The sequence below is a fragment of the Helianthus annuus genome, chromosome 2, assembly GCF_002127325.2.
Source record: "Helianthus annuus cultivar XRQ/B chromosome 2, HanXRQr2.0-SUNRISE, whole genome shotgun sequence".
In the NCBI taxonomy this organism is placed as follows: domain Eukaryota; kingdom Viridiplantae; phylum Streptophyta; class Magnoliopsida; order Asterales; family Asteraceae; genus Helianthus; species Helianthus annuus.
In genome coordinates this window covers 172008072-172016721 of record NC_035434.2, presented here as the reverse complement: position 1 = coordinate 172016721, position 8650 = coordinate 172008072, and positions in this window count along the sequence as shown.

Sequence of the window (8650 nt, the reverse complement as noted above, 5' to 3'; positions counted from 1 at the left end):
TGCGGAATCCAAGCTAGCAAGCAAACCGGGATGATGCAAGAACAAACACAAGAACACACAAGACACAACGATTAACACCACTTGTATTAATACGTATGAAAGGTTACGGTTACAAGCACAATGTTTACAATCAGTTTGCAAACTCTCAAAGTGTGTGTGTGTGTGTTTCGGACAGAATGCTCTCAACTTCCTAACTTTCTGTCTGTGTGCATCTGTGTTCACTCAACACACTGCATGGGTATTTATACCCAGCTCATGTTGTCTATCCCGAAGGATCTGATAGATGGTCCGAAGGATCATCTATCGAGTACATTTCATTCGAAGGATGAGCAGGGACCTCGAAGGATGATCCTTCGAGGTCTAACAGTCGAACCATATCTATCGAGCACCTCGAAGGATCAACAGTATCCTTCGAGGCTATCCTTCGATACAGACAAACATATTACAACTTATTGGCCAAGTCAAACTAGGAGGATAGTTGACTTGGTCAACTTACAGACTAACTTAGGACATCGTTTACATACAGACCGAATACAGACAAAGTACAGACACAAGTGCACCAACAATATCATCAACATAAAGGAGAAGGTAGGCGGTGTGTTGCTGATGATGTAAAATGAAAAGGGAATTGTCACTTTTGCTTTGAAGAAAACCCATGCGTAGGACATAGTCTGTAAACCACTGGTACCATGCTCCAGGTGCCTGTTTTAAACCGTATAAGGATTTCTTAAGACGACAAACATGATTCGGAAATTGCTTATCGCGAAATCCCATGGGTTGATACATGTAAACCGTTTCATTGAAGGTGCCATGTAGGAAAGCATTGGTGACATCAAGCTGGTGAAACCGGCCATGCTTTGGTGAGAGCAATAGTGAGCACTGTGCGGATTGTAGCGGGTTTTACCACAGGGCTAAAAGTTTCACCACAATCGATCCCTACCTGTTGTAACCTGCCATCACAAACTAGCCGAGCCTTGTATCATTCCAAAGAACCATCAGAATTAAATTTGTGTTTAAATAACCAGATACTACGGATTACATTCATCTGCGGGTGTCTAGGAACGAGTTCCCAAGTCTCATTTTTAATAAGAGCATTATTCAGTTGTCATGGCGTTATACCATTCTGGTGAGGACAAGGCATGGGTTGGGTTTTTGGGAATGGGTACAATAGTAGTGGTGTGAAGGTCAAAGTGTTGCTTAGGTTTACGGATGCCATCCATGGCACGAGTGCGCATGGAGCGAGTTGGCGGAGGGGGGCTGTGTTGAGGAAGAGGAGGGGCGTGGGGAGTGGGTGGCGGTGGGGAGGTGGATGTCATAGGTGAGGTAGGAGGTGAAGGTGTGAGTTGTTGAGACAAGGGAGAGTGGGGCGAAAGAGTTGGGCCTGGGGTAAATGGGCCGGCGGTGGAGGTTGGGGTGGTTGGCGAATTCAAGGGGGTGGTAGGCTGGGAAGGTTGTGGTTGGGTGTTTGGTTGGGAGACAGGATTGGTGGAGATGTGAGACCAAACAGTTTGGTGAAGAGGGGCGGATAGGAAATCATACTTGGGGGGGGGGGCTGGAGAACACGTGTCGAAAAGGAAAGATAGTTTCGTCAAAGATAACGTGACGAGATATGGTGATTGGTGTGGAGATCGTAGCACTTATACCCCCGGTGTTGCATGGGGTATCCGATAAATACACAGGGGTGCGACTGGGGTTCGAGTTTGTGAGTAGTGGTGGATGGGATAAGGGGGTAGCAAAGAGAGCCGAAGACCCGAAGATGTTCGTATGAGGGAGTGGAACGGTATAAGATTTCGGTGGGAGTGTGGTTGTTGCGAGTTTTGGCGGGAGTGATATTATGTAAGTATGTGGCCATGTCAAGGGTATGATGCCAAAAGGAGGGTGGGAGGTTAGCGTGAGTGAGTAAGGTGCGGATGATGTTGTTGATAGAGCGGATTTTTCGTTCCGCCTTACCATTTTGAGAAGATGTGTGAGGACAAGAGAGACGAAACAACATTCCATTTTGAGCACAATATTGTTTAAAATTGTGGTTAATATATTCGGTGCCATTGTCACACTGAAATGTTTTAATTGGGCGTTCAAATTGGGTGGTGATTTGGGTGGCAAAGGTTGAGAAAATAGAGTATACTTGGGACTTATTTGAGATCGGATAGGTCCATAAAAATTAGTATAATCATCTAGGAATAATATATTATATCTGTGACCGCTAGTGCTTAACACTGGCGATGTCCAGAGATCACTATGGACAATATCAAATGGTGCAACAGTATTAGATGTACAAGATGTAAAAGGTAAACGAACACTTTTTCCCAAAACACAAGAATGACAAATTGTTTTATTATCTGTTTTATCAAAAGAAATCAAACTAGAGTTTTTCAGTGAACTTAAAAGACTAGATCCATGAGGCGTTGGTGCCATAGACGTTGAGTGAGGGCAGCAAAGGCGCTTGGTGTGGTCCGTTGCGAAGCAGGAGGCGGCAGAAGTAGGTACAAGTCACCGCTGCTGTTGCACCGGAGGATAGGGGATCCGGGTCTTGAGACCCTTCATAAGAAAACCAAATGGGTCAAATTCTATAGAAAGAGAGTTGTCGGTGCATAACCGACAAACGGATATTAGGTTTTTGATAAGTTTGGGCGAATAAAGGACATTATTTAGTTTAAAAGGAGGATAGGGTGGTGGTTAGGTAATGTTGCCTTGGCCTGTGACCGGGATGTATTTCCGTCACCGACAATAATATATTGATTTTTACGCTTATTTAAATGAGATTGAGATGTACCTGACGGTTGCAGATAATGACCCGTAGCGCCAGTGTCCATCTCAGAGTTCCAATCTGGCGGGTTTAAGCTCAACGTGTACATAGCCTGCGCGATGTCGGTAGGGGTGTAGGCTGCATTGGCTGTGTTGGGACGTGGGCCTAAAATTCCCTGACCCGAAGTGTTAGAAGTAGGCTGTTGAGTGGTCGGGTAGGGGCAGGGGTGTTAAATAATGTGGTATTTTTTGATCATTCATATTGGGCTTGTTATATTGTTATTTATTGATGGGCTTGTGTGTCTGTTGGGCTTCGTTGAAGTGAAACAGACTTGGGCCTAACTGATGATCTTGCAAGTTGTTGGTTGTTGCAACAGATTCAAATATCTCAGGGGCTTATGTGTAACATTGGAGGGACTCTGATCATCTTGTGGCATTCTTATGGACTAAAGTGAAACTTTGAAGTTTCACAGTATAAAAGGGCTCTTCTTCGTTCAGTTGTACTTGTATCATCTCAGTATTCTCTCTGCTAAGGTTTCGTTACTTCAAGCTTTGTATAAGCAATCTCTCATCTGTATCTGAGAGATTGTTATAGTGATTTTGTTTGTATTGCTGTATTTATGATCATTAGTGGATGATCATCTTGATACTCTTTGTATCTTGTATTGTTTGATCTTACAGTTGTAAGATCTTTGGGTATTTGAGGGGAAAATCTTTTGGTTTGGGTGAATAAGATTTTGTCACCTGTTTTGTCGCTATTTGTTGTGTTGATTTGTATATTGTACTTGTTTTACAAATTTCTACATGGTATCAGAGCTTCAAGCTCTCGATCTGTGTTTTTTGATTTCGCTGTTAAACTGATTTCGGTTTGTATTTTGTGTTAGTTCTGTTTCTAGGGCTGCAGATCTGCTGCTGTGGTTGATTAGATCATCTTGATCTTGGGTGTATTGGTGTCTGTTCGTGTGCGATTGAAACCCTAGCTAGGGTTTCGTGGTTCTGGTGGGAGATTCTTCCTTGTCTGGTGGTTTTATACACTGTGTTGGTCTCTAAACCCTTGAAGGTTTAGGGCAAACTGACCAGTTGTATTTCTGGTTGTGATTTGTATATTGGTTTAGTAGTTATTGAAAACTACTAATCTGATATATTCTTGGAAGCTTGCACCCACTGTAAGATTGTAACTGTTCTTTCTCTTCTTTGCATCATTTGGTATTGTGTCTAGGCATTCTGTTTACCGGGCTAGAAGGACCGGCACTTGATCGAGTCCTATTTGCTACTTGGTGCATTGTTGTTGTCTTTTACTGTGTTTTTTAGTTGTTGTGGCTCCTGAGTAAAGGCCTGTACAGGCACCTTGAGTGACGAACCTGGAATATGGTCCCTGACTCAGCTTCGCCTTAGGGTTTGTTTCTGTGTTCTTGTTTTGGTATTGTTTGTTCTGTTTATCTCTGTTTGTGTATTCTGTATTCTGTTCTTTGTGTAGCATTATAGGTGATACTAGTACGTCTCAAACCTTGATTAGTAAGTTGGATATAGGAGATCCTCTGTATTTGCATCCTAGTGATTCCAATTCTTTGACTATAGTTGGTATAAAGCTAAAAGGTACTGAGAATTATAGAGTCTGGTCTAGTGCCATGAAATTGGCTTTAGAATCTAAGAACAAGTTTGGTTTCATAGATGGGAAGTGTGAGAAAAAGTCTGATGATGCTGTTTTAAGTAATCAATGGGACATATGCAATTCTGTTGTCCTAAGTTGGTTGTTGAATTCTGTTTCAGAAGAGTTGTACTTAGGACGGGTCTTTTCTAAGTTAGCATATGAAGTCTGGACAGATTTGAAAGAGACATATGATAGTTGATGGCTCTGTAGTGTATGATTTGTATAAAAAAATCAATTGTATTACTCAAAATGGAAGTCAGTCTCTGAATATTATCATAGATTGAACACAATGTGGAAGCAATTTGATGCTATGCTTCAATTGCCCACTTGTTCTTGACAAGCTGCTAAGGACTATAATGATTTTTCAACATTAATAAAACTAATGCAGTTTCTTATGGGTTTAGATGATGTTTATCAACCTATAAGAACAAATCTGTTAACTAGAGAGCCATTTCCTTCAATCAAGGTTGCTTTTTCAATTGTGTCCAGAGAAGAATCACATAGAAATGCTAGTGCTGGAACTAAAAGTCAAAGTATGTCTTTTGTGTCAAAAGTCAATCAACCTGTTGATCAAAAAAGAAAGGTGTTTAGAGGTCCTAACCCTAATCTAAAATGTACTCACTGTAACATGATTGGTCATACTGTGGAGAGGTGTTTTGAGTTGGTTGGGTATCCTCCAGGGTTCAAAAAGAAGTCTGGAGGTCAGGTTGGGAAAAATTTTTCTAATAATAAGTCAAATGTTCCCTCTGCTCCTTCTGTGTCTCCTTTTTCTCCAGAGCAGGTTGCTAAGCTTTTGAGTCTTGTTGGTGAAAAAACTAGTACTGATCCTCAGAGTTCCAATATGGGAGGTAAGTCTAGTTGTGTCTTTAACACTTTAGGAAGTTTTGTGTGTTGTTCTAGTCTTATCAACTTTGGTTTTGATTACAATTGGATTGTTGACTCTGGTGCTAATCAGCACATGGTTAAAACTGATAAAGATATGTTTGATTGTGTTGATGTGTCTGAGTATGATTTAACTGTTTGTCATCCAAATGGAACCAAAGCTAAAGTGTCTAAAATTGGAAGTATTAAACTTGCTAAAGATGTTATTTTGTATGATGTGTTCTTTGTTCCTGATTATGATGTCAATCTTCTGTCTGTTCATAAGTTGTCTAAAGATAGTCAAGTTACTGTTAATTTTAATGAAAATAACTGTTTACTTTAGGATTTGAAATCAAGGAGAATCCTGGTGACTGGTAAACAAGATAACGGTCTATACTTTGTGAATAAGAATGGTAATTCTGTTAATCTGTGCTTTAATAGTTTAAATAAAAGTAGTCTTTGGCACAGTAGGTTGGGACATCCTGCTGATCAGGTCTTGACCATTTTAAAAGGTGATTTAGGTATTGGTGATGTTGTTAGTCATCCTTGTGAAATTTGTCATAGAGCTAAACAAGTTAGAGTTCCATTTCCTCTAAGTGATCATAAAACTAAAGATTTAGGTGATATTATACACTTAGATGTTTGGGGACCTTATAAGGTTACTAGTAGAGATGGGTTCAAATATTTTCTAACTGTTGTTGATGATTATTCACGAACTGTTTGGTGCTATTTGCTGAAAAATAAAATTGATGTATTTGAAAATATTGAAAGTTTTTATGAACTTATACTAACTCAGTTTCAGAAAAAGGTTAAAATATTTAGGAGTGATAATGGGACTGAGTTTGTCAATAATAAAATGAATATCTTTTGTAAATCCAAGGATATTTTGCATCAAACAACATGCTCCTATACACCACAACAAAATGGTGTGGCTGAGAGAAAACATAGACACCTTTTAAACATGGCAAGATCTTTATTATTTCAAAGTAATGTTCCTCTAAGGTTTTGGTCTGACTGTTTATTAACTGTTGTGTATCTTATTAACAGGTTACCCTCTTCTGTGCTCTTAGGAAAAAGTCCATATGAACTTGTCTATGGTTTTAAACCCTCTTTAGGTCATCTTAGGAACTTTGGGTGTTTATGCTTCAGTACTATCTTAAATGATTCTGATAAATTCTCTTTTAATGCTGAAAAATGTGTCTTGATTGGTTATTCAAATGTAAAAAAAGGATATAAGTTGTGGAGTTTGGATAATCAAAGGGAATTTTATTCTAGAGACGTAAAATTTTATGAAACTGTTTTCCCTTTTAAGTCCAATCAGTTAACTAATCAAGATGGTAATGAAAATGTAAATCATTTAAATTTTTTTGATAGTATTGAAGTGTTAACTCCTAGTTCTGGTAGTCCCGATGATGAAGAGGGGAATCATGGATCTCATGAGGTTACTGATAATGATCAGCAACCAATCCCCTCTACATTTGCCATTCCAAGAGTTGTTGATAGTCAATCATCAGAACCTGGAAGTGATAGTAGTTGTAGAGAAGGATTAGGTAGGGCTGAGGACATTAGTGCCTCAAATGGAGAGACCAACCCATCTGAGGGAACATCTTCTAGTCTTAGGAGATCTAACCGAAATATTGTCTTACCAAAACGTTTTGAAAACTTTGTTTTAAATGGTAAAGTTAAATATGCCTTAGGCAAAGTTGTGAGTTACTCATGTTTGACTGTTAATAATTTGTGTTTTGCTACTTCCTTGAATAAAGTTGTTGAACCTTCTAGTTATGAGGAAGCAGTTAAAGATCCTAGGTGGATAGATGCTATGAACAAAGAAATGGAAGCTTTGTTCAGAAACAACATCTGGACATTAACTGATCTTCCTCATGATAGGAAAGTTATTGGTTGTAAATGGATTTTTTGAGTTAAATACAAGTCTAGTGGTGAAATGGAAAGGTTTAAAGCTAGGCTTGTTGCCAAAGGCTTTAATCAGCGAGAAGGTCTTGATTTTGGTGAGACCTTCTCACCTGTTGTGAAAATGGTTACTGTAAGAACCATAATAACCTTAGCTGTTCAGTTTAACTGGTCTTTGTACCAACTTGATGTTGATAATGCTTTCTTGTATGGTGTTATAACTGAAGATGTGTATATGAAATTACCTCAAGGATACTATTCAAAAGATGAAACAAAGGTGTGTAAACTTGTTAAATCTTTGTATGGCCTTAAGCAGGCACCTAGGAAGTGGAATGAGAAGTTAACTGCTGTCTTGTTAAGTATTGGTTTTGTTCAAAGCAAGTGTGATCATTCCTTGTTTGTTTTATCTAAGAAAGATGTTTCTGTGTTTCTGTTAGTCTATGTTGATGATATTGTTGTTACTGGAAATTCTGAAATTGAGATTAAACATGTTAAAAAAGTGTTAAGGGAAAGTTTTAAAATCAAAGACTTAGGAATTTTGAAGTATTTTTTAGGAATTGAAGTCTTGTATAACAAATTTGGCTTGTGTCGTCAAAGGAAATATTGTTTAGAACTCTTAGCTGAGTTTGGTTATTTAGGCTGTAAGCCTGTTAGTACTCCTATAGAACAGAGTTACTTAGTTACTTCAAAACTTGATAAAGATCAACAGTTAATTAAAAACGTGACTGGGTTTCAAAAGTTGATTGGAAAGCTGATCTATTTGTCATTAACCAGACCTGATATAAGTTACACAGTTCAGTTTCTGAGTCAGTTTATGCACAGTCCAAAGGAAGTGCATTTAAACTTGGCCTTGAGACTTTTAAGGTACTTAAAACAAAGTCCTAGTAAGGGGTTGAGTTTTAAGAAAAGTGATAGGTTAGAATTGCATGGTTTTGCTGATTCTGACTGGACAAAATGTTTGTCCACTCGGAAATCAGTTACTGGCTTTTGTGTTTTCTTGGGAGAGTGTCTTGTTTCGAAGAGCAAGAAACAGAGCACTGTCTCTAGATCAACTGCAGAAGCTGAGTATAGAGCAATGTGTTCTGCTACTTGTGAACTTATGTGGCTGAGAAATTTGCTAACTAAGTTGAATGTGGATTGTCATTTACCTATTGTTCTTAAATGTGATAGTCAAGCTGCTATGTCCATAGCAGCTAACCCTGTATTTCATGAAAGGACCAAACATTTTGAGTTAGATCTGCATTTTCTGAGAGAAAAAGTTGCAGATGGTATTATTAATCCCACTAAAGTTGACTCAGAAAGTCAACTTGCTGATGTCTTTACCAAAGGTCTTAGTGCAGTTCAGCATGAAGATTTTTGTACTAAATTGGGGTTAATAGATATCTTCAAGCCAAATGAATGAAGGGGGGATGTTAAATAATGTGGTATTTTTTGATCATTCATATTAGGCTTGTTATATTGTTATTTATTGATGGGCTTGTGTGT